Below are 27,536 nucleotides of genomic sequence, written 5' to 3' on the forward strand. Positions count from 1 at the left end.
CGATATTGCCACTGGTGCACCACTGTAGTAGCCATTGTCACCCATTATTCTTTGACCTTCAGCAACCCCACAACAGAAGGGTCCTCTGAGAGACCAGGCAAGGCAGACAGCTGCTTAATCTCCTTAATTTCCAGGGCAGCTATACTGAAAGCCTACCAGTATGCTTTTGGATCCTTGAAATACCCTCTCCTGAGATTTCTTCTCATAGGATCAAAAGTAAAATAAGCCCTTCTAGTTTGCCTGTGGAACTGGCCACTGGAGATTGGAACAGCAACTTTCCTGGAAGAACCCCCATTTGTGATTGCTTTTCCCTTCAATTGACATACCCATGCCTCTATGGTCAAGGTAGGTTTTCCATCCTACTTCCTCATGTCCTCTCCACTCTATGCAAATTTCTGTCACACGGGTCATGGCCAATAGACTACATCTTGATTTGTGGGTAACTGCACTTTGTTAAAGTCAAATAATCTCTTGCATGGCTAATTCTGTCAGGTACTGGCTACCTTTCCCTACTGTAATCCACTTGCCTGGGTGACATATAACATCTCCCTTGGAGGGGTACATTTCCTTCACATTTGACAGATGTCACTTCCAGAGGCTAAGGACTCATGTCCCTCTTTTAATTGCCTTGTCAATACCTGTTTCCTTAGAAACTGATCCCAGCTGCTTGGCTTCCCTACTCTCTTATTCCAAACTGTTAGTCCTGTTATCCCAGCATCAAAGCTTCCAGTTCAAAATGTTCTCACCTGGATAATGGCTCAAATATTTTAGTATATCCTGCAGCTTACTCAAGGAAAAGGATTAAGGGGTTACCTCTTGGTCTTGTTCTGCCTTACTAGTTTTTCTGGCTTCTGCCCTTTTTGGGGATGAAATTACAAAATGTTGGAGGTGCCCACTGTCCTAGGCCCATACTATTTCTCACACCCTGCCACTCCTAGCTATCTGACCTAGAGACAGATCTCTGGGTGATGTTTGTTGATGACCAAGTTTAAATCCAAAGAAAAACCTAAATATTATATATATATATATATCACATGCCCTGGTGATGATAAAAAACCACACTGATACAGTGTTATAGTGGTGTTGGGCTTGACAGGAACTGTTTCTCTCCTCTTCTCAATCCCTTCACTTCTCAGGCGAGCCCCCTTTAATTTAATCTCATTACGGATAAACAATCATCTTCTCATTGGTCCCTAGGGCCTCCTGTTAATTTTGTAACACACAAAACATGTCTCAAGCTTTCCATGCATGTGATTCTTTTCAATCACAATAAGCCACACAGTCACACTCACACAGCAGAGTTCTGCCAAGAAATGAGATTCCATAGCATCCTTCAGCAAGCACACAATTTAGCAGGGCCCTTAAGGTTAACATATTCTTGTTCTAACCTTGGTCAGGATGCCAAGTGTTTGGCACTGCTCCCACAATGTTCTTAAACAGCTGTTTAACCTCAAATCAGACCTGAACCATATTTAGCAACAGGCTGGCTCCTAGCAAAAGGAGCAGGTTGGTTTCAAGGGTGTTCAAAGGATATTAAAAAGTCTTTAAAATTCTCAAGTGGTCCTGTAATCAGACTGGAGGATAGAGAAGAGGAAGGGAGGGAAGAAGGGAGGAAGGGAGAAAGGAAGGATCCTCAATAGGTAGGGTCTCCAGGAAGAAAAGGGAAAAAATTTAATTATTAATAATTACCAATAGATGGCTCCCGAAATACAGATATTATGACAACACAGAGTACACAAACCAGATTAGTTTCATGACCAGCAATTCTATCATATCATAAGCCAGTACTACAAAGTACACCACAAGGATAATCAGTCCAGCTCCATGGAAGATAAACATCACCATGGGAAACACATATTGCAAGTTTGGTATTAGATAACACAACCCTGAGAACAAGCGCTACAACTCTGAGAGCAAACATCATCATGCATGACCATCTACTATTAAACCAATACGATGGATACTTCTAAAAAAATTCTTTTACAACTCTCTGGTCAGATCTGTTGCTACTTCAACCCTCTGTGCCTCAAATTGGGTACCAAAAATAACTGCTGTGGTTTAACCCCAGCTGGCAAGTAAGTACCATGCAGCCACTCACTTTCTTCCACTCCCCAGTGAGAGGGGGAGGAGAATCAGAAAAAAAGCAAAACTTGTGGGCTAAGATAAAAACAGTTCTAAAATTCAAACAAAGTAAAACATTATAATAATACAAATTATAATAATAACAATAATAATGGTCATAATGTAAAGGAGGGGGAGAGGGAGACAGAGAGAAAATCCAAGAAAGGCAAATATTGCACAATACGTCTCACTACCCTTTAACTGATGTCCAGTATGTCCCTCCCACAGCGATTGATTCCTCCCAGCCACCTCTCCCCAGTTTATATACTGGGCATGATGTTCTTGTTTTGCGGAGAAAAGAAGAAACCTCACAACTTTGTAAAAGTTGTAAAGCTTGGTATGTTTATTACAGCGCTGGACGCATGCGGAGATTGCTCTCCTCAGAAAAGGCATGCGTGCCTCTGAGAACTTCAGGTCTCTTTTTATCTCTCTCTCAAATACATATGCATACAGTTTCACAATAGGTTCATACATCTTCATTTTTATGGGTTTCATGTGACTTTTACCACTAGTTCCTTTTTATCAGAAAAAATTTCGAGGTCAGGTTGACTTGCCCTTACAGCAGTCCCTGTCTCTCTCTATCATCTTCTGTCTCCCCTCCTTTATCTCTGTCCTTCGCTGAAGTAACTTCAGTGAGCTTAGGCCTTGCAGTCTGGTTAAATAACTACGATTTCTAACCACAGACTCAACTCAAAAATGTACATTTCACCTAAATTAAAATGGATTTCTTTCCTGGAAAATTTTTACTTTGCTTCATTCTATGGTATGGAGTATCCCTTTGGTCAGTTCAGGTCCCCTGTCCTGGCTATGCTCCCTCCCAACTTTTTTTGCACCTCCTCCCTAGCAGAACATGAGACACTGAGAAGCCTTTGACTCGGGGTAAGCAATGCTCAGCAACAACCAAAACATCAGTGTGTTATCAGCATTATTCTGATTATAAAATTCTGATAACATTATACTGAATACAAAACGCAGCACTGTACCACCTACTAAGAAGAAAATTAACAATCCCAGAGGAAAGCAGAACACATGGTTACAGAAAAATATTAAAACTTATCAAATGCAGGATACAACAAAAAAGCAACTTGTCAGACCTCACAGACTGTCAGCAGTGGAGAGAGAGGGGGAGGCTGATTCAGTGATCAGAATCTGATTTTCTTGTGGGATACAAACACTTATATACTATTTTAGGGAGACTACTAATGTGTACTACAATGATTAGGTTAAAATCACATACACAAACTTATGCATATAACATCTCTTGCCTGAAGAGTTTAATGAGATTTTCTGGTAAACCTGTCTGATTTAATCTTCTCGCAATCTAGGTCTAATTTTCAAAGTTCCATTTGCTTTTGCCAAGGCATCCTGTTATCAAATCTTATGTTAACCAGGTCCAAAGTCCATCATGTGTCTTGTGCCCCTCAACATACCAACAACAGACCAGCTCTATAATAGTGTCGTGGTTTGACACTGGCCAAATGCCAGGCACTCACTAAAGTTGCTCACTCACCCTCCCCTTCCACAGCTGGGCAGAGGAGAGATAAATTTAATGAAGGCTTTGTGGAGTTAAGGACCAGGAGAAAATACTCAAAGGGCAAAACAGGCCCAACCTAAAGGTACAAAATGAATTTATTACTAATAAAATCAGAGGAAGATTGTAAAGCTGATCTCTGGGGCCATTCAGGTCTGATCTGGCTAGCTTTGGACCCTGGCCCCTCGCAGCCATACAAGAACAAAAGTAAAATACTCGAGGCACTCTTTCCTCTCGGGACCTGAGTCCCACTTTATTAATGGATAGGAGCTACCTGGGCGGTGTCCCTGGGGGGAAAGAGGCAGAATCTCTCATGGTGGGAGATTTTAAACCCAGGGAAATGGGGGGCGGAGAAGAGGGAACACAGCCAATGGGATACAAGTGATGGGAGGGGAGAGGGGAGGGAGTAACCTGAGGAGACACCACCACCGGGGCTTTGGTGAAGGAAAGACCATGTGATATAAGAGGGGAATCTCATGAGGATACAAACATACTACTCAGTGCAAATTGCCAACCTAGTGCAAAACAATAGCTAAATAAACTATTTAGTGCAATACAACAGAGCATAATGAGAAGTAAAAAATCCTTTAAAAACACCTTTTCTTCCCCCTACCCCTCCCTCCTTCCCACTGACAGCACAGGGAGACAGGAGGATGGGGGTTTTAGTCAGTTCATCACTCGAGGTTTTCTGCTGCTCATGGAGAGGAGTCCTTCCCTTCCTACACTGTGGAGTCCCTTCCCACGGGAGACAGTTCTCCGCAAACTTCTCCAACATGGTTCCAAATCTCACAAGCAGCAGTCTTCTCAAAACTGCTGTAACGTGAGTCCTCCCAAAACTCCGGCAGCATGGGTCACTCTTCCATGGGGTGCAGTTCTCGAAGGACAGGCTGCTTCAGTCTGGAAGCAGGGGCCCCCTCTCTCCACTGGGTCTCGCACTGGATCACAGCCTCCTCCAGGCATCCACCTGCTCCAGTGTAAGAATCTCCCCCATGGGCTGTGGGTGGATCTCTGCATCCCCTGTGGACTACAGGGAGACAGCCTGCTTCACCATGGTGTCCTGAGTTGACTATATGATGCTTTTATCCCCAATCATCTCATTCTGTTTATGTTGAATAATAAGTTTTGTACCTTTAAGAGTGTTCCAGAGAGTGAAGGGGGGGAGAGAAGAAGCGCGCAGTTTGTTTTCAGACACTGCACTCCTCCTCCACATTCCTGCTCCTGGACTGTGTTGTCTGCGGACGGACAGACAGCAGGACAGAGCTCTTCCTTTGCTTTTTAGTTAGTTCTAGCTAGCTGAGGCAGAGAAGTTCCCTGGACTGTTTTTTTTTTTTTTTTTTTTTTTTTTTCCTTTTTGTTTGGACCTCTTGAAACTGCTCTGGACTGAACACCCAGGAGAGCACCGGCAGCTGCAGCTGTGGCCCACTGGGCCAGGCCTGGCCTGCGACAATTCCAGCACCAGAGGGACTGATCAGAGACTGAGTGAGCTGCAACCCGAGGAAGGGGTTTTTCTCAGTTTGTCATCTCTTTTAGAGTGGCACGGGGTCTCATTGTTTGATATTGTTTTAGTTTTATTGTTTAATAAACAGTTTTTTTCCACCTTTCTCTAAGGAGGTATTTTTTCCCTCCTGGACCAGTTGGGGGGAGGGGCCAAGTGGATCTGCTTTTCCCACCGGAGCTCCTTTGGGGGATTCTTCCCCAAATTTGCTCTAAACCTGGACACATGGTCATCACCACAGCCTGCAAAGGAATCTCAGCTCTGGTGCCCGGAGCACCTCCTGCCCCTCCTTCTTCACTGATTTTGGTGTTGCCATGTTGTTTTCCCTCACATGTTCTCACCTCCTCCTCCTCCTCTTCTCCGGCTAGAAAAAACTGCATGTGCCACACCTTTTCTGAGGGTCTATGGTTCAAGTTCCTCTTTGGGCACCAAAATGACTGTAGCAGGTTGAGCTTAGCTCGGTGCCATGTGTTCACTAAGTTGCTCTATCACTCCCTTTTCCAATGGGAGAGAAAAAGATGGGGAACAACCAGCGGGTGAGAAAAGGAAGTTTTATTACAGTGAAAGGAAAGAAATAAGCAAGAATCTGTGCATGCATAAGCTAAAGACAAAAAAAAAGTCAATCTCTACTTCCTATCATCAGCAATTTTCGGACACTTCCTGGGAAGCAGGGCTTCAGCATGTGTAATGGCTCTTCCAGAAGGCAAACACTGAAGAATCATTAATACCCCCCCTTACTCCTTTAGCTTTATATATCTGAGCTGACATCATATGGTATGGAATATCCCTTTGGCCAATTTGGATCACCTACCCTGGTTGTGCCCTCTCCCAGGATCTTGCCCACTCCCATCCCCTTTGATTAATGTCAGAGGGGCAGCACTGCTCAGCAGTAGCCAAAACACTGGTCTGTTATCAACATTTGTCCAGCTACTTATGCAAAGCACAGCACTCAGTCAGACCCAATACACAGTGGCAGAACCACAGAATTGTGAACAATTAAGGAGAGAATATTTGGGTATCTAAAAATGAAGGTTTGTGAGCACATTCTTTGTGGTACTTCACCTCACCAAATTATTTACCCGTATCAATTGTCGTGGTTTAAGGCAAATTTGGGAGAAAACCTCCAAAGGCATTCCTCTAGAAAGCAAATTCAAGTGGCCCCTCCCCCAACCAGTTTGGGAAAATGTTTCCTTGGAGAAAAGTGGAAAAAACTTTATTTCACAGGCAAAGCATTCACCAGCACACACACACACACACAAAAATGAACAATATTAAACAATAAAACCTCTTCCCTGTCGGGAGTTTAGTTCAAGCATGGCTTAAAGAAAAAGGCCATGAAGCCATACAATTGAGAGAAAAGTAAAAGGTAGTTGCAAAGCAGTTCCAAAGCAGTTCCCAGCCTGATTTCTATAAACAATTAGACTCTATGAGGCATCATTGTATAAACAATAAGGTTCTCAGGCAGTCTTCCCATAACAAGTGTAACACCCTCTCTGGGAAAAGATGGCACCCTGAGAACAGATGTGGAAGTTTTGGGAACTGTTCATATCACAGTGGGAGCACTGGTTTTATTTTGTGTAAACAATCAACGGTATAGTAAAACAAAAGGTGTGGTTAGAGTTTTCTCTGTTAGCCTATCATAAACCTGGATTTTGGAATATGCATGAAGTTCATTAACACTATTATTTAAGCTGGCTGATCGATCAATAAATCGAGTTCGATGCATCAAAGGATTGGTCGTTCTCCCCTCACTTCAACACTTCCCAATCTGAAGAAATGACAAACTCAGAAAGTCCTTTTTGGGGGTTGCAGCTTGGCTCACCCAGTCTCTTGTCAGTCCCTCTGGTGTTGGAAATGCAGCAGCCCAGGCCCAGCCCAGTGGGCCACAGGTGTGAGCTCACAGTGCTCTTCTGAGTTTTCAGTCCAGAGTAGGCTTAAACAGTTCCAAGAGGGAGAAAAACTACAGTCCAGGGAACTTCTCTGTCTCAGCTAGTTAAAAACTAACTAAAAAACAAAGGAGAGCTCTGTCCCGCTGTCTGTCCATCCACAGACAACACAAGTCCAGGAGCAGCAATGTGAGGGAGCAAGTGCAGTTTCTGAAAACAAACTGTGCACTTCTTGTCTGCCTCTCCCTTCGCTCTCAGAACCAGTCTTAAAGGTGCAAAACTTATTTCTGGACTAAACAAATGAATGGGAATATAATTCAGCATCAATAAGTCACCCCAGGACATTCCACCCCTTATCCCCATATCATCAGCTTACTACCAAAACTAATATATATTCTAACTCTACAAACACATACAATATACATACATATATATACAGTATACAGCTGTATACAGACAACGGCAGTAACATTCAGCAAACAGTGATATTTACACATAGTTCTCACCCAACAATCAGATGTCCCTGAAATACACATCATGTTGTTCTATCTTTCTGCATTATCCACCATGTGCAACCTAGTCCCTGAGCAAAGACAACCCCGCAAATGGGTTTGTCTGTACTGGAGGCAGAATTGATCCAAACAGTTTTTCCTTACAAACCTCTGACATGCACTGTTTTGCAGAGATAGCCAAAAACTCTACAACTTTGTGAGAGTTATAAAGCTGTTATATTTATTATTACAGCGCTGGACGCGTGCGGAGATTACTCTCTTTAAAAGACATGCGCACTTTTGGGAACTTCAGGTTCTTTTTTATCTCCGTCTCAAATACATATGCATACAATTTTTCAGTAGGTTCATACATATTAATTTTTATTAATTTCACATTACATTTGCTGCTAGTTCTTTATCAGAAAGAATTCTTAGGTCAGGTTGACTTGCTTTCATAGCAGTCTCTCTGTCTCTTTTTATCACTGTCTCTCCCCTCTTATCTCTGTCTTTCACTGAATCAGTTTGAGCTTAGGCTTTGCAGTCAGGCTACATAGCTATGTTTTCTAACTACAGACTCAAAGATGTACATTTCACTTAAATCAAAATGGATTTCTACTCTGGAGAATTTCTACTTGGTCTCATTTCTTCATTTTTCTGGAAAATAGGTAAATTCTTTTACTTAATGCAAACCTTTACAACAATAAGAGTCTCAATGCTTTACTATGTACATTTGATAAGGAGGTTAACACAGCTCCTTGCTGTAGTATTCTCTAATTCTAAATTAGCAATATAATGGATAATCTTAAACTTATTCTAACTAATATTAACAAAACTACAATGGGATGACACAACTTATTAAAGATTCTATTTGCAGTTAGTGACTACTTAAAGATCACATTTTATTAGTGATGGTATGCATTTTGTTTTATTTTTTGTAGAATTCTGGTTATTTTTTGTATCATGTTGGACAGTAATCAACGTTTTCTTTCTGCTTTATTGGATTTCTTTCAAGATCTCTAGTAGGTCTTGGTGCTTAATTAATTGTTGTACTAATGTAAAGTCTATCTCAATAGGGGTAGGTGATAGTTTGTGATTCATTGTATAATTGGTTTTAATCAGCTGGTCGGATGTCACTGGGTCTAAGTACAAAAAATCACACTCGATAGTCTTAACAAAATTACAAATACAAAAATTAGAATGATTTCTACTAGACATAATAACATCATTTTTATCACACACACTCTTTTCTAGTATATACGAGCACAGTTTTCTGCTCAGTGACTGGATGAACTTTGAAGTGGCAAATACTCAGTTCAGTTTCTAGACACACATCTTGGGCATTAATAGTATTGCTTTTACAAATGAATCTCATTTGTTCTCTAGTAATGCAGGAGTCTAAGTTTACTGTGTGCTACTTTTCATTCACTTTTCGTGCTTACACTCTATGTTCTGAAGGGTAGAGTACTGTTTTTTCATGGTTTAATCCTAGTGCAATGATGGGGTGGATAATGTAAACAGTGGCATTACGTATGGTAAGCACAAAGGCAGTGGCCACATGAGAAGCAGGATCATAGGTGAAATTTACTATAGTCTACTAGGATTGAAACTTCTTTTCAAAATCAATTGCATTATCTCAGACAATTTTCTGAATTTCAGTTGGAAAATTACCTTCACCCCTTTCCCGTATGATCAGAGCTGCTGTTGCTTGCATCTATAACTGTGCTTGTATACAACTGAAAGCTAAAGACACATTATCTTGAACTGTACTAAGTGCTTCTACTATTAACTTATGGTCTTGGTCTTCGGCTTTTTCTCACTTTGGCAGTACTTAGGAAATCTGCTACTGGCTAGTACTTAATGCTAATGGAGATGACTAAAGGCTGCTTCAATTTTGTTAGGCTACTTGCTGGAGTGGCTAGTTTATTTATCAGTATTTTTGAAACAATTCTATTTAAAACTCCTAATCTTGTCTCTAATATCTCAGTTAGATCTTTTCGTATTCTGCTCTTGAGGTATACTTGTCTTTGTAACTATGTTGTTCAGCTCTCAAAGGATGTTTTTAGGAAAGAGGAGCAGGCTGGTTGGATTTTTGAGATGTTAATTTGCATTAGCAACTCAACACGTTTGAGAGACCATTCTGGATTGAACAACAGTTGTTGTTCAGCCACATTTTTCACTACATAGGGGTCTATTTCATACACTTCAGGTTCAAGTTTGGATTGAGTTGGAGCTATTTGAGTCTTAGTGTGGGTTGTATAAAGTCTTGCTGTTGTAAAAAGTGCAGTGTCTACTTTAAATTTAAATGAGAGTCTGATAGCATCTCGAGCCTAAAGGCAAGTCACTTTTACAGGTTGTATCAAGGTGAAATTACACTAACCGTCTGAATCACTTAGGCTATCACAAACTTCCTGGTGTTTGTATATACCAGGAGAGGTTGAGACACTAATTGCATCTGGTCTCTCATAAGCTGTCTTAATGACTACTTGGCACTTTACTTTGATTTCTTCTCTTCTGATCTTTTGAAATGTCTGCAGTTTTTGTTCTTGCAATTCTTGCTCTTCATATACTTGATTCTTGTGGATTACTACAGTGGATAGGTTTAAATCTTTTATCTCAGAAAGTTCTCTTATGGATTCAGTATACTGATTAAAAGCTTGGGACTAAGGCTATTTAGCATCACTTTGGGTAGAGGTACTCTCTAGCTCTAAAACTTCAGTTATAATTACATACAAAACAATTCTGTAAATGAAAGTATGAACTACTCTCAACTGCAATATATTCATTTTTCCCCGAGTAAGTTTTAATCTCAGTTCATTGTCTCTTGGTGTCACTCCTCAAGGGGCTTCTGGGGCCTTCTTCACTCGAGAGTGATGGATTTAGGCATTCTGCTCTTTGATTTTGATTGCAGTGAAGGTGGTGAGAAGCACTTGGAACGGTCTTTCTTACGGTGGTTCTAAAGTCTTTTCTGTAAGAAACTTAACCTATACATAATCTCTAGGCTGTATGTTATGTACTGGCTCATCTAATTCTCTTCTCTGAGTTCCAGCCATGTGTTTCTCAATTTCTTTGAGCTGTTTGCTTAAAGCCACCATGTAGGTGGCAAGTGTTACTTCTTTAATGTGGGTGGACATTTCTTTTTGTATTCTATGTAGTCTTCTATAAAGCATTTCAAAAGGACTTAACTTTTCTTTAGCTCGAGGTTTAGTTCGAATTTGCAATAGTGCTAGTGGAAGAGCTTGGGGCCAGGGTAGATTAACTTTCTGCTTCAGTCTTACAATTTGCTGCTTAATCAAATGATTCATTTTCTCTACCTGGCTGCTTGATTGGGGGTGGTATGGAGTATGAAGTTCCCAATCTATGACCAGGTGGCTACTAATCTGTTGCAGTATTTTGGAAAAGAAATGTAATCCTCTATCTGAGGATATTGTGGCTGGAACTCTGAAGCGTGGTATTATTTCTTGTAATAATACTCTGGTCACCTCTCGAGCTTTGACAGTTCTGGTGGGGAATGCTTTTGGCCACTCTGAAAATGTATCTGTCAATACTAGTAAATACCAATACTCCCCTTTCCTTGGGAGTTCTGAAAAGTCAATTTGCCGCTGCTGTACAGGCCCATGGCCTCTCCCAGTCTGACCAAGTTTCGGCCTGGGGGTATTTTTGGGGTTAGTCTGGAGGCAGAGATCACACTGTCAGGTTACTTGAGTAATGGTGGCGTATAAATTCCTAGCAACGATTCTTTCAATCAAGTAGGTGTATAGGGAATCTTTTCTTCAGTGTGCTTTCTGGTGTTCTTCTCTTACTAGTGACTATAATAAATAAGAAGGGATTACTAGCTTCTTTTCAAAGGTAGCCTCCCTTTCTTGGTTATATGTCCTTCTTTGATCTTCAATTAATTTTCTATCTCTCTTATTATATTCTGGCTTACTTTCAAGGGAAATTTGTCTATCTGGAATTAGGGCTCTTTCAGTAGTTATTTCACTTTTTGCTACTTCTTTTGCTTCTCTATTTGCCAGCTCGTTTCCATCTTCTAATTCTGAGCTCACTCTTTGGTGTGCTTTAATATGCATAATTGCTACTTTTTCAGGCAGCTGAACTGCTTCTAGAAGCTGGATTATCTCTTGTGCATGTTTGATGTTCTTTCTCTGTGAGGTCAGCAGTCCCCTCTCTTTCTAGATGGCTCTATATGCATGTACGACTCTGAATGCATACTTTGAGTCTGTATAGATGTTTATTCTCTTTCTTTTTGCTATTTCTAAGGCACGGGTCAGGGCAATTATCTCGGCCTTCTGCGCAGAGGTACTTGTTGGTAAGAGTCTGGATTCTACTACTTCTCTGCAGGTGGTGACTGCATACTCAGCATGTCACTTTCTATTGGCAATGTAGCTACTGTTGTCAGTGAACCAGGTCTGCATCGTCCAAAGGAGTGTTTTTTTAAGTCTGGGGGGCTGGAGTAGGTAGCTTCAATGGTCTCTAGGCAATCGTGGTGTACTGCTTCTCCTTGATTTCTACTGAGAAAGGAAGCTGGGTTGACAATATTAGCCACTACTATCTCTATATCATCTTGCTCTACTATGATGGCCTGGTATTTCAGAAACTTCTGTGGTGAAAGCTAGTGGCTACTCTTTACTTCTAGTACCACAGATACTGTATGGGACACTAGCACAGTCATTTTTTGTCCGAGGGTAAACTTGCGTGCCTCTTGAATATTCAGCACGACTGCTGCTACAGCTTTGAGGCAACTTGGTCATCCTTTGGCTGTTGCGTCTAGTTGCTTGGAGAAGTAAGCAACTGTCCTCTGGTATGGACCCAAGTCCTGAGCTAGTATTCTCAGGGCAATTCCCTGTCTTTCATGGGAAAATAGAAAGAATAGTTTACTTACATCTGGAAGTCTCAAAGCTGGAGCTGACATGAGGGCACTCTTTAGCTGGTGAAAGGCCTGTGTGGCTTCCTTTGTTTACTGAAGATCTCTGTTTCTATCGGCAATAAGAGCATAGAGGGGTCTGATGAGCAGTCCATAATTATAAACCCACAGCCGGCACCACCTTGCCATGCCTAAGAAAGTTTGGAGTTCCTTTATTGTCTGGGGTTTTGGGGTTTGGCATATGGCTTCTTTGCGAGCTTGCCCTAAAGTCTGTTCCTCAGCACTCACTTCGTACTTCAGGTAGATTACTTTCTGTTTCACTACCTGGGCCTTTTTCTTTGATACTCTGTATCTTCGGAGTCTTAGGAAATTTAAAAGGCTTATCGTCTAGGCTACACATGCTTCTTTCATCTGAGTGGCTACTAGAAGATCATCTACGTACTGCAAAAGATTTCCTTCTTCTTCTGGAGCTTCTCAGGACTGTAGATCTTTTGCAAGTTGCTCTCTAAACAAAGTGAAGGAATTTTTGAAGCCTTGGGGAAATCTCAACCATATGAGCTGAGTTTTGCGCCTACTTTTAGGGCTTTCTTATTCAAATGCAAAAATTTTCTGGCTGGCTTCGTAGATGGGGAGGCAAAAGAAGGCATCTTTTAGATCTAAAACAGTAAACCAGGTTAGCTCAGGTGTTAGACAAGTTAATGAAGTATATGGATTGGCTACCACTGGATACAAATCTTCTGTTACTTTATTGACAGCCTTCAAATCTTCTACTATCTAGTATGATTCACCAGATTTCTGAGCAGGTAAAATGGGAGTATTGAAATCAGATTGGCATTCTTTCAGTAACCTTAACTGCAGAAAATTTTCAATTATTTAGCTGATTCTTTTCTGTCGCAGACATTTTTTCACAGAAATCCTTTCTTTCAGATTTCTGTGTCTTCTGGAAGGCTGAGGCCTCAGAAGAGAACATAAACAATTATTATCAGCTGCTGGGGAATGCAACAGGGGCACCTATTTTGATTGGTGATTGGTTCATGTTCTATGTTTATAATTAAGGGCCAATCACAAAGTGTAAGCCAGGGGCTCAGTCCTTGGACAGAACTTTGTTATAGACTTTTTCTATCGATTCTTGGCCTAGCCTAGCTGCTCTGCAAACCTCTCTCTATATTCTATTTAGTATAGTCCTAATGTATTATATATAATATCTTAATAAATCAAGCCTTCTGATTCAAGAAACAAGATTCACCGTCTCTCTCTCACCAGCTGCGACCCACACAGGCGCGGTAATACTTTTCTTGTCTTCTTTCTTTACAGGGTACTGCTTAATTCTCACTGGTTGTGTCTCTTCGAGTTTAATTACTATAAGGGATGCGTTTTTCGCCTTCCCCGGAACATCAGAGGCCTATACTTCGGGAAATACTTGACTTAGTATCTCTTCATCAATTTCTTCTTTGATTGCAATAGCTGTTAAGGTTAAACTTAATACTTCTATGTACTTTTGATCATTCACCTCTAGAGTAACTTCTCTATTTTTGAATGTAATGGTTGCTTGTAACTGCTCTAATAAATCTCTGCCTAAAAGTGCCTTTGGTGAATTGGGCATGTACAAGAATTTATGAATAGTCTATTGTTTTCCCAATTTATACCTTAAAGGTTTGCAAAAATATGCTCTTTCAGACTGGCTAGTTGCCCCTTGCACTACAACATAATCATTTTCTACAGGTACTAAAGATTTATTTAAAACTGAATATGTAGTTCTTGTATCAACTAAAAATTCTACTTTTTTCTTTTCTTTTTCCAGCCTCATTGTTATAACCAGTGGATCTGCTGGGGCAGAATCTCCTTGTCTTCTTTAGTTGTTTTGTGCGTGTGCAGCCACTTGTTGGTCACCTCGTCTCTGTTCTGGGCATTGATCTTTCCAGTGACCAGTTCTTTTGCAGATTGCACACTGGTTCCTGCCCAGCCGAGGTGGTCCTTGTCTGGGTGGTCTCTGGTTGTGTTTTCTTTGCTTTTCTTCTTGTACTACTGCCACCAACTTTTTCATTCTTTGTTTATATCTTTTTTCCTGGTTACTAAATACCCTCTAGGCCTCTCCTAGCAAGACTTCAAGATTTCTCCCTTCTGGTCTTCGAATTTTCTGAAGTTTATGTCTAATACCTCTAGCAGACTGCCTCAAAAATGAATTAACTAGTTGATTCATCTCTATCTCAGACTCCGGATCCAATGATGTATGACGACGCATAGCATCCCTTAAACACTCTAGAAACTCAGATGGAGTCTCAAAGCCCCTGCTTAAGGGAATATAAGGCAGACCAATTTATGGGTTTTGGAATAGCTCTTTCCACCCTTGTTGCTATCCACTCTTGATAATCTGCTAATTTCTTTACTTCTGCTGATACATTAGGATCTCATTCTGGGTCTTGAAGGGGGAAATATTCTTCTACATCTAGCTGCGTGCTCTTGTAGTAATCTTCTGCCAAAGTCCTTGCTGTCTTTAAGATCAGCTGTTTTTCCATTTCAGTGAAAGCATCCAGTAGTAACTGGATGTCAGCTCAATCTGGATTGTGTTGCTTGATAACATATCGTAGACATTTGGCAGTAAGTATCGGATCAATATGATAATTCTTAGCAATGTTTTCTCATGCCTCTAAATCAAGAGTGGCAAATGGCACTTTAATCATGAATCTCTCTCTTTCTGGTCTCACTGCCTTTCGCAGAGAGGCTTGTAACACTGCTTGCTTCTTAGTTCTAGATGCAACTGGACTGTCGGAGGGGGGTGGATTTTAGTGGATGTGCCTTCCTAGTCTGAGTCCTTCTTTTTGGGGAAGTTTCTTTCATCTTCAACTTCAACTTCTTTCCTCCTAGGAGGAGCTTTCATCTACTCAAATGTATCTCGTTCTTGCTCTTTAGAATGATAAACCTTGTCTGATCTCATACACCATTGTCTTACACTGCATGCTGAACAACGACGCTTGATTTGCCTTCTCTTTGCCTTGTTTTCTTTTTCAAGGACCAAGACCAGTGGGTCCGAGGACGGTCTGATCTCACAGTCCTTTTGCTATTCTTGGTGATTTCTTAAAACAAAAAACATATCAGCATACGAAACCTCATCCCATTTACCTTACCGTCTGTTTTGCAGAGAAAAGAAAAAGTACTCTACAATTTTGTGAAAATTGTAAAGCCGGTATGTTTATTACAGCGCTGGACGCATGCAGAGATTGTTCTCCTCAAAAAAGGCATGTGTACCTCTGGGAACTTCAGGTCTCTTTTTATCCTCCTTTCAAATACATATGCATACAGTTTCACAATAGGTTCATACATATTCATTATTATGGATTTCACGTGACATTTGCCGCTAGTTCTTTTTATCAGAAAGAATTCCGAGGTCAGGCTGACTTGCCCTCACAGCAGTCCCTGTCTCTTTTTATCACCCTCTCTCTCCCTCCCTTTATCTCTGTACTTCACTGAAGTAACTTCACTGAGCTTAGGCCTTGAAGTCTGGCTAAATAACTGGTTTCTAACCACAGACTCAACTCAAAAATGTACATTCCACCTACAATTAAAATGGATTTCTATCCTGGAAAATTTTCACTTTGCCTCACGTCTTAAAATCAACATTAACTGCAGCAATGTATTAGAATCTTAAGTTCCAGTGGGTGACCACTTTGCTCCGTCTTCTAACTTGTACAATGGCCACCAGCGTGTGCAATATTGGATTAGATCTTTTTTATTCTCAGAGCCCCCTCTACTGGTGACTTCCTTCCAGTGGGCCAAGATGCACCTCAAGGGGCTAGCCTGAGGAACTTCTTTGCTCTGGTTAGTTCCTATTACCTCCTTCTCTTTGCTCTATCTTGCTTCTACCTAAACCTCTCTTCACAGAGCTTCACAGCAGTTTTCTAGTCTTCCTCCCACACACAGCTCCAGGTGGCAGGTATCTGTTTATTACAGGGAACTCTAAATCCTTTACGGCAGGTTGTTCCCAGTCTAGACTTACTGTAGTACTAGCTGAAGTCTGGTAAAGCCCCTCTAAATGAACTCATTCATCTCCTCTATCTACCTAATAATTCACAGGATTCACAAACTCTCAGGGGTCGAGTCAAAACCACTGGGGCAGAGGAACCCCTTGGGTTCATCTAGCCACGGTAAAAGTGTGCACAATCTACACCACAATTCACCACCTTTACTCAATGAACGTCCTTACTCACGCTTCTCTACTACTCTCTCTACTTCTCTGCTGGGCATTCCCTGCCCTCACAGCCTGCCCCTGCTTCAGGCCTCACTCGGCCCCTTCAGTCGCAGGTAGAAACCCCCCTGCACTGTAGATATACTCCCTTTTGTACACCACGCACTTGCACGATTACAAACACAATGCATTAACTACACAGTGCATTAACCATACAATGATACAGTGTCCAGACACCACACACACACATCCACAGGTTCACTCGACCCACCCCCAGGGTTGGTAGCGGTCTGCTCTATCAGACAGTGAACCCCCATCTCTAGTTTAGCCGCTCTATCGGATGCAACCACAGGCCAAGCACTCAGACGTCTCTGAGTGACTTACTTAGCCGTCCTATCTTCTCTTTTCTCCCGGGGGTTCCTCAATACATACCATATCTTCCGCATCGTAGCAGGTCCTTGTCTGTCTCCACAGGAGGCAAGCCTAGATGAGCGGAGCTCCTCCAGGAAAATCCCGGGGCGCGTCTAGGAGTCTAGCTGTTCTCCCTTGCCTCCGCGGGGACAGAGACGGTTCCTCCTGGCTGGCTTTGCCAGAATGTTTTGCGGAGATAGCCAAAAACTCTACAACTCTGTGAAAGTTGTAAAGCTGTTATGTTTATTATTTCAGCACTGGACGCATGCAGATATTACTCTCCTTAAAAGACATGCGTACCTCTGGGAACGTCAGGCTCTTTTTTATCTCTCTCTCAAATATATAGTAGGAGTCTTAGTGAAATATCTGTATTGTATATTGAATATCTGTATATAGGCCTTGCCCTGATAAGCCCTGGTTGTTTTTGATGGGCTGCAGCTGCAATGCACTTAATTGGGCTGCAGCTGTAACTAATGAAGATAACTGGGATAAAAGGGGCTGGGCTTGGCCAGTCGGGTTGAGCTGACAACAAGCAGGAGAAGAAGTCAGAGCTGGGAAGAACTGCCCCCAAGAACTATCACCAAGAAGGTGCGAGACTTTAGAGATATGATTGCGACAGTATGGGACTTTAGAAATGCAACAACAAGATAACAACACAAATACATATGCATATAATTTTACAATAGGTTCATACATATTCATTTTTACAAATTTCACGTTACATTTGTTGCTTGTTCTTCTTTATCAGAAAGAATTCTTAGGTCAGGTTGACTTGCTTTCATAGCAGTCTCTCTGTCTCTTTTTATCATCCTCTGTCTCCCCCCTCTTATCTCTGTCTTTCACTGAATTAGTTTCTCTGAGCCTAGGCTTTGCAGTCAGGCTAAATAGCTATGTTTTCTAACCACAGACTAAAAGATGTGCATTTCACTTAAATCAAAATGGATTTCTACTCTGGAGAATTTCTACTCTGTCTCAGCACCACTGGGACTTCATCTCCTGTATGCCAGGGATCAGATGGGCATAGCCTGCTCTGTTGGTGGAGCCTCAGGTGTTAACTAACCAGGTGGCCTTTTCTAGGTACTACTACCAATGTTTGAAATATCCCCCGCCCAATGCTTTCAAGGTGGTCTTTAACAGTCCATTGTACCTCTCTACTTTGCCTGCAATGGGTGCATGGTACGGGATATGGTACACCCACTCAATGCCATGTTCCCTAGCTCAGGTGTTGATAAGGCTGTTCTTGAAAGGAGTCCTGTTGTCTGACTCAATCCTCTCAGGGGTACCATGCTGTAGGGGGATAGAATACAAGAAAAAGAAAGATAGTATAGAAAGTATTCTTACCCCTAAGGAGTTTCAGCTGAGCCAATTATTAGAGATTAGGAACAGGCCTGACTTTAACAGGCCACAGCTGTAGCCAATGAGAAGAGTGCTATAAAAGAGTGAGTTGGGTAGTTGAGAGGGCAACTGGAGTCAGTTGGCTACTGCGAGAAGAAGGAAGAGTCAGTGCTTAGAGGAGATGCCTATGAGAAACATCAAGGAGGTATGAAATATTTGCAATAAGGAGACAAAAATACGAAACCTTTGCAATATAATGACGACACCATGCCTCCAAAGGACTTGCTTTTCAAGGCCTAGGATGGTGTTACAGGCTGTAGTGTGAGGCACAGGGTAGGTTTCCAACTATCCAGTGATGGCTTCTGCCACTGTGAGCAGATAGTGCTTGCCTTGGTGTGTCTGGGGCTGTGTGATTTAGTCAATCTGACAGGCCTCTCCATACTTATATTTGGACCATCGCTCACGGTATCATAGGGGTTTCACCTGCTTGGCCTGCTTGATTGTAGCACATGTCTCACAGTCACGGATAACCTGAGAAATACTGTCCACGGTTAGATCCACCCCTCGGTCTTGTGCCCAGTTATAGGTGGCATCTCTACCCTGATGGCCTGAGGCATCATGAGCCCATCTAGCTAGAAAAGCTTCCTCCTTATGTTGCTAATCTAGGTCTATCTTTGAAATCTCTATCTTTGCAGCCTGATCTGCCTGCTTGTTATTTCAATGCTCCTCATTGGCTCTACTCTTGGGGACAGGGGAATCTACATGGTGAGCTCACACAAGTAGTTTCTCTACCCTGGTAGCAATGTCTTTCCACTGTTCAGCAGTCCAGATTGGTTTTCCCCCTACATTGCCAGTTGGCCTTTTTCCACCTTTCTTTCCAGCCAACCCTACAGAGCATTGGCTACCATCTACGAATCTGTATAAAGGTATAACTTTGGCCACTTCTCTCTTTCAGCAATGTCTCAGGCCAGCCAAACAGCTTTGAGTTCAGCAAGTTGACTTGATGCACCCTCTCCTTTAGTAGTTTCTGCGACCTGTCATGTGGGGCTCCATATGTCTGCTTTCCACTTTTGTTTAATTCCTGCAATGCAACAGGAACTGTCAGTGAAAAGAGTGTAGCATTTCTTCTGCTGGCAGTTGGTTGTACAGTGGAGCGTCTTCACCCTGTCACTTGTTCCTGCTCTTCTTTGTTAGTGAGACTAAAGTTTTCACCTTCCGGCTAAATTATAATTATTTCCAAAATCCCAGGGCGATTTGGATTTCCAATATGGGCGTGCTGTGTGATGAGGGCAATCTATTTGCTCCATGTCGCATGGTGGGTAGCGGGAACCTTTGCTTTAAACATCCACCCAAGCATCGGTAGTTGGGATGCTGGGTGGAATTGTGCTTCCATGTTAGTCACTTCTGAGGCAACTTGAACTCCTTTATAGGTGGCCAAGATTTCCTTCTCTGTTGCAATGTAGTTGGCTTTGGACCCTCTGTAACTTCGGCCTCAGAATCCTAGTGGTTGACCTCGAGTCTCCCCAGGCAATTTCTGTCAAAGGCTCTAGGACAAGCTATTGTTTCCGGCTGCAGAGTAAGGCACATTCCTCACCTCTGGTCCTGTCCTGACTGGGCCAAGGGCTACTGCATGAGTGATCTCCTGCTTGATCTGGGCAAAAGCTAACAAGCTGTTCAGGGCTGAAGTGGAAATCATTCTTCTTGTGGGTAACCTGGTAGAGAAGGCTCACAATCTGGCTATACTCAGGAATGTGCATTCTCCAAAAACATATGGCGCCTAGGAAAGCTTGTGTTTCCTTCTTGCTGGTCAGTGGAGACATTGCTGTGATTTTATTGCTAACTTCAGTGGGAATCTGAAGCTGTCTGTCTTGCCAATTTACCCCCAGGAACTGGATCTCTCAAGCAGGTCCCTTGACTTTGCTCTTTTTAGTGGCAAAGCTGGCTTCTAGGAGAATCTGTATGATCTTCTCTCTTTTCTCAAATACTTTTATTGCCATGTTTCCCCCCCCCTCAATGATGTCATCAATATACTGCAGGTGTTCTGGAGCTTCACTCTTTTCTAGTGCAGCTTGGATCAGTCCATGGCAGATGGTGGGGCTGTGTTTTCACCTCTGGGGCAGTCGGTTCCAGGTGTACTGCACGCCCCTCCAGGTGAAAGCAAACTGAGGCCTGCATTCTGTTACCAGAGGAATGGAGAAAAACACGTTTTCAATGTCAATAGTGGCGTACCACTTTGCTGCCTTGGACTCCAGCTCGTACTGGAGTTCCAGCATGTCTGGCACGGCAGCATTTAGAGGTGGAGTCACTTTATTTAAGCTACAATAGTCCACAGTCATTGTCCATTTTCTGTCAAACTTGCACACAAGCCAAATGGGGCTGTTGAAGGGTGAGTAGGCCTTACTGACCACCCCTTGGCTTTCCAGCTCATGGGATCATTTTGTGGATGGGGATAATGACATCTTGATTCACCTGATACTGCCAGTGGTACACCATCATAGGCAAGGTTTTCAATTGCTTAATGCCCTCTGCCTCTACGGCAGCTATTCTAAAAGCCCACCTGAGTACTTTTGGGTCTTTGTAATAGCCGTTTCGGAGAAAGTCTATGCCTAGAATACACGGGGCTTCTGGGCCAGTCACAATAGGATGTTTCTTCCACTCTTTCCCAGTCAGGCATGCCTCGGCTTCCAACAAGGTCAGTTGCTGCGATCCCCCCATCACCCCAGCAATGGAAACAGGTTCTGCCCCCATATGTCCTGATGGCATTAGGATACACAGTGAACTAGTATCAGCTAATGCTTCATATTTTTGAGGATCTGATGTGCCAGGCCATCAGATCCACACGGTCCAAAAGATCTGATTATCCGGTGCCTCTTCCTGTCTAGAGGCAGGGCCCCTCTAGCCCTGATTATTATTTCTTTCTTGGGCATATATATTACAAGTTTCTTCAAGGGGTTCTGACAGATCATACCTGGCAGATTGGTCATGTGAGGCTGAGGCTATCTTCACTTTAGTGGAACTCCCTTGGTGAGTGTTTCTCTCCTTAAGTTGACACACCCATGCTGCCAGGACAAAAGTGAGTTTCCCATCCCACCTTCTCATGTTTTTTTTTTTTTATGGTCGTGTAGGAAGAACTACAGGTCAGCTCGTGGAGTGTACTCTCTCTCTTTAGCTGGGGGAATTTGGGCTCTTACTCTGGGGCCTGTGACTTGCACTGGTGCTGCACTGATCTTCCTCATCTCCTCCCTCACCACCTCCCTCATCTCCTCTTTGAGGTCCTTAACCACAGTAGAGACAGGAGCCTGCATTGGGCCATTGACCGTACTCTCATAATTTCTGAGCCTGTTGGCGACAGAACCTGCCATCTCTCGGTTGTCCTTGGCATTAATCGTTGCAATGAAGGTGGTGTATTGAGATGGCCCTAGCTTTGCCAGGGTCTACAACATCTACCTTGTGCACCTGACCTTGTCGGGGTCATTATTATGCAGTCCGTCTCTCTCAAAGAGTACTTCCAATACAGCCACTTCTCTCAGCTGTTGGATTACTTCCTCAAGGGTTTTCTATTGCATTCTATGATGGTACTGCTGCATTCTTTCTCTGTGGACAAACCTCTCTCTTACACTCATTAAAAGCCACTCCCAGAGGGAAAGGGGCCCTGGCTCCCTTACGAATACCTGATCTACACCTGGGTCCTGGGTCAAGGATCCCAAATACCTTGCCTTACCACTATCTAGTTGGATGCCTGTACCCTTCATGTTCCAGACCCAAAGTAACTAGGTCGTATAAGCCTCACGCCCCCATTGCACAATGTCTTTGTGCAGATTACGGAGACTGTCGTACAACAGGGACTCGGTGATAATCTCAGACTCCAGCTCCCCTGTGGGTTGTAAGTGTCCTTGTTTCCCATCATTATTAACTGGGTGTGCTGATTTGATCTTAGACTTCTTTTTTTCCACAGGGGTGACAGCTGGTTGCTGTGACTGCCCTTTCAGCTCTTCTGGAACCTGGATGCTTGTAACATCTGTGGGTTCCACTGCTGCACTATTAATAGACTCTCCCTCTTCAAGGCAGGGGGAGGGTTTCCCACTAGCTGGGGAAGTGTATTTTTTCAGCACCTGGCATATCTTCTCCATTATCCCTATCTAATCCATGTGGTTCATTTCTGAGGTGGACTGTGGGGCAGTATCAGGCTTTGTGCCAGCATTCCTAGTCTCTGGGGCCACATCAGCTTCTGAGGCAGCATCCTTGTTCTCTGGGGCAGGTATCAGGGTGGTTATCTAAGTCAATCTCCCCTTATCTCTGAATGCTAAATAGAATGGGCCTGTCAGCAACACCAGCCACTGTATGATATTATTAGCATTTAGAGAAAATTTGAACTTTTCAAAAACTGCTGGGGTAGGCCCAAAGAGCTGGGTGAAGGGTTGGGAGAAAATTTCCCCCAGTGTCATTTCCTCATCGTAGGTACCATTATTAAAGTAACCCCAAAAACATAGTTAGTGTGTGATAGCCCTGAATCTATGTGCCCGCCTTCTAAAGGAAGTTAAAAATCCATGAATTCTTCACCTTGTTAACCCATAAAGCAAACTGGATAATAGCCACAGTAGCCTTAGTTACAGAACTTATGTTTAGATAAGGGTCTGTGAGTGGGAGAAATATAGCCATGACCATGTGCCACCCAAACCAGGGAAAGCTAGACCACATGGTGACACTTAATGAGGTTTCTATATCAGCACACAAAAATTAGGTTACTCAAGGACTCGTTTTTGGTTGTTTTTTTTCACCCTTTTTCTCTCAATGCCTTTGTGCTGATCATTGAGTGCCAAAATCTGTCTTGGTTTGAAAGACAGGTGTCTGTTAAGGAAGGTAGGAGCCTCCCTTGGAATGGAAAATGTAAACCCTCTCCCTTCGAATTATTATAATCTTGAAATTAAGTGGGTCTCAGGGAAAGATATGAGAATAGGAATAATAGATCTTTACTAGTATATATAAAATTTTTAAAAAAACAAACACCAAACCCCCCCTCCCCCTTACAACTTAATAGGAAAATTAAAAAAAAATGCAGTAGTACAAAAACACTGACAGAGTCAGAATACGACCTGACACCCTGTGGGTCGGGGTGTTGGTAGCAATCTGATTAAATGGTGGCTGCAGTCCTCCTGGAGTGGCAGATGTGGTTTTGTTGAAGCAGTAATCCTGTAGAAGGTTGTAGTTTTCTTCTGAAGGTCCAGTGGTGGTGTAGATGGGTCTGCTCTTCTTTTGGGAATCCAGTGGAAAAAGCTGACTGTGGTGTTCTTAATCTCACTTTATATTTAGGTAGGAATGCTTGACTCCTCCCCCTGGGTGGAGCATTTTACAATGGGATGATGTAATTTTATCAGTCATGCAGTGAGACTTAATGGTCCATTAAGAGATGATATCCCCCTGGAGGGAGAAGTGGAAGAGATAAAGAACACTCCTCCACCTGGTTTTAACAGATGATAATAGAATACATTTGGTTGCATCTTGCATTGCAACCTAAGACATTAGGTCTTGGCAAAACCCAGGCTCTTTCCAGCATATTGTGCATGAGAAAGAGATTTCAGGCTTATGAGTGTTATTGATTGTGTGTGTATGTGTGTGTACACACACCACAGTTTTTTCATCCTCCCTGCCCTTGCTTAAACTTCTTTCCTTGGGGGAACTGGTGCATCACTCCTGCTCCCTGTGTCCTACAGTGACGGGGTCTCTGAGGTCAGGATGACTTTGAGGTGTTAGAAAGTCTCTTTTCCCTAGCCCTGAGACCGAAGAAGAAGAAGACAGGATTTCTTGGCTCTTGTTCTCAAGGTTGTTTAATTTTTCTTATCTATAACATTCTTTTTCTGACCCGCCAAGGTCTGTCTGGCAGGTCAGTTCGCAGCACACTGACCGCCCTCAGGATGGTGTTATCTTTTTATACTAAAAACTACGTGTACTTTATTTACAATAATTTTCCAATACCTATCACCTCTGTTAGACAGTTTGTCTCTACTGTAAACCAATCTAAAAGTGCCACCATCACAGCAGAAGACAGAGGCTAAGAAGAAACAGGAGGAAGGACAGGACACACCCAAATCCCTTCATCTTGCCTCCTGAACCCCCATTCTAAAACCCCCAAATTCTACTTTTTCACCTTGTGATAAATTCACTATCATTCTATTCAAACTCTTGTGTTTTTTAACTCTTTGCACAAAGTTGGTAATTGTTTCTATGGGTTAATATCGAAGGCACAGGTGTCTTTGACTCTGTACCAAGGTCTCTGAGCCCCCTGCTAGGGTCTCGAGTCCTCCAGGGCAGTCAGAGCAATGTCTTGGGTTCAGACACTACAGATGTCTCAACTTGTGTATTCAAAAAGGGTTTCTGATGTTGCTTCAAACTGAAATTGTCTCTGGGACAGATAATCCCATCATCCTTACTTTCTGTCCCCTGGGTGATTGAAGACTCATTGTGACCTGATGCTTGTACAGAGACAAATAATGGGGGAAAAAAGAACAGTTGATACTACTAACCCTGCATGCAGTTAGTAATGGTAATCTGCTTTTTTTTTCATTCAAAATAGATTATAAACAGCAAAGTTCATTTCTTTACAAAAATGTGTAACAAAAAGAAAAACAAAACAGACTTCCATCTCTGCATCTCCAAAGGATCTCTGAAATTGCACTATGCCTTGTGTCAGGGGAGGTTTAGGTTGGATTAGAAAAAGGTTCTTCACCCAGAGGGTGGTTGGGCACTGGAACAGGCTCCCCAGCAAAAGTGGTCACAGAAGTCTGACAGAGTTCAAGAAGCATTTGGATAATGCTTTGAGGCACATGGTGAGATTCTTGGGCATGGTGCTGTGTGGTATTCACATGCCCTCTGAACAGAGAGAAGCTGTAAGACAAGAAGCAGAGAAGGAGGAAAACACAGTTCTTATCTCGCTTGCTGTGTCTGTGTTGTGCTAAAGTAGAATGCAATATGGAGATTGTTTACCCAAAGTGAGGATGTTTTGTTCCCTTGGCCTATCAGGGCCAAGTAGTGTGTGTGTGTTGGACTGTCACGGGACAGTCAGGAGGGAATGAGAGATTAGTGCAGTTGTGAGCAAGAGTGAGTGCATGGCAGATTCAGTTTAGATACAATGTACATAGTATAGTATAATAATTAGTTAGCCTTCGATGATGGAGTCAGAGGAATAATTCTCTCTCCCCTTTGTCTGAGTTGCCTTTGATTTACAATAGTGCTGTGCGGGATCAGGAGTTGGGGTCAGTGATCCTTGAGGGTCCCTTCCAACTCAGCTTATTCTGTGATTCTGTGATAACAACCCCTGACTCATGTTTTTTCCTCTAAATTACAGTCTGTAGAGGTTTGTTCCTTGCACATCCTGCTGCCCATTCAAGCAGCAAATGTGAGGTCTTCTTGCTGCTGGCATCTCTTCCCTCCACTGCCTGTCCAGCCAGCAGCACCACCTGGCTGAAGGGCAGGCAAGTCATTTCTTGCAAAGTCCTTTAAAAGAGATTGGAATCAGCACAGACTTTGGCAAAGTTTATATCAGGGAAAAGCCCTGACCCTCCTCACTCCAATTTTTCATCATTAAATACAACACACTTTCACTGTACTTAAATATCTGTGTGTGTACAAGTTAAAACCTGTTGTAAATCTTAATTATTGAAACATAATTCAAACTGAAGTTGAAATCACAAGGAACCATACATTGCTAAAATATCTACCAATTTAGCTGTCTGTACTCCTTATGCACTGTCTGGTTTCTTTATTTCTTCAGACAAGTCTTCTATACACACTCACTAGTCCCTTAGTGCTACTGCAATAAAGCCTTGCTTGCTGAGACCCTCAAGCTGTTTCTCTCCTCTTTTCTTCTACTCTTAAAACTCTTCTGTTCCTTTCATCTCACCTTCAGCTTCAGTCAGGCATCCAAACAGGTAACTACCACAATAAACCTTATGTTTGTATGTAGCTGGTGATTTTAGCTCACAAAAATGTATGTGCCAAGTGAAACTGAAAATGTGTGCACCATGCCCCAACAAAAATTTGACCCAGGCATTCACGGGACACAGAAATTACAATAATTCTTGTATTTCTTTTTCTTGTCTCCTCCTTTTTGTCTTAAAAGTGCTGTAGGAAATCTTTAGCTAATGGTCTTCCAATAAGCAAATTTAAGCTAGGATTTTTCCTCCCTTTGGAGCATATAGCTGGCCATATGGGAAGAAGGTAAAAATGTTGTTCTGCCAGAATTTCTGCCTCACTGGGTCATTTACGAGAGTGAGTCAGATATCTGGGACTCTGCAGTTGCAGTGTTGCCATCAATCTCATTTAATGCCACAGTGGTGAGAGCAGGCAGCTGGGAGACAGAGTCAGAAATATTCCCTGCCTGCTGTTTGGGGGAGGTGGGCTCAATTTCCAATCAATGGGATCTCAGGATGGCTTGAGCTGTGTGGATGTGACAGTTTAGTCAGAGAAAGAAACATAACTTTCCCAGGCATTGTCCTCGGGAAGTTGTGAGAATGCTCAGAGAAAGAATTAAAACAATTCTTATCTTAATCTCTGCACCTGGTGTTTGTGAACATGTGGAACGTTTGTATGTGATGTTTATGGAAAGATATTTTACCAGAAGGTATTTTTCCTAATTAACCAATGGTGTGAGGGGTGTTGTTAAGAACCAATCAGGTTCTGGGTGGACATTCCTGTCTATAAAATATGCAATGTTCCTAATAAATCTCGCTTTATGCCTTCTGAGCATGGAGTCAACGTCGCCTTTTGTGGTGGTTGGACCGGAAATGGGATTTCTGGGATGCTGTGGTCACTACCATCAGGCCAATGGATGCTCAGATTGTAGGACCGCCTCTGAGAAAAACACAGGGGTTAAAACCCAGAGCTGCGCCCCTGGGAGCCTCTTGGGACTTCCATCGGGAAAGGCTTTGGATCTCTCCCCCTGTCCCAGCTGCTGGCTGGGCGGGGGGAGGGGAAAAGCCAAGCGGCCATGAGGTAGGCCCAGCCCAAGGATGGAAGGGTGGAAGAGACCAAGAGACATCAGGCAGCCCCCCCCTCCCCCAGGGGAGAGAGATAGAGAGAGAGAGAGAGAGAGAGCCAGCGTCTGAATTCGATAGCGGCGCTGGCCCAGGAGGAGAAGGGGGGGGAGTGCCCGGCAGGGCAGCGTGGGAGTTCTGGAGCTCTGGGACAGGCAGAGACTGAGATTTTTAACCCTTTTCTTGCATGATT

The 27,536-nt window shown here is 42.8% G+C and overlaps 1 protein-coding gene across 2 annotated transcripts in view; it reads left to right on the top strand.

Moving 5' to 3' along the window:
• The window catches only part of LOC131095410 (protein FAM219A-like), a 348,552-nt gene that overhangs the window by 213,335 nt on the left and 107,681 nt on the right, over positions 1 to 27,536 (top strand). The window lies entirely within an intron of this gene.

Source organism: Melospiza georgiana, chromosome W (assembly GCF_028018845.1).
Source record: "Melospiza georgiana isolate bMelGeo1 chromosome W, bMelGeo1.pri, whole genome shotgun sequence".
NCBI classification, from domain to species: domain Eukaryota; kingdom Metazoa; phylum Chordata; class Aves; order Passeriformes; family Passerellidae; genus Melospiza; species Melospiza georgiana.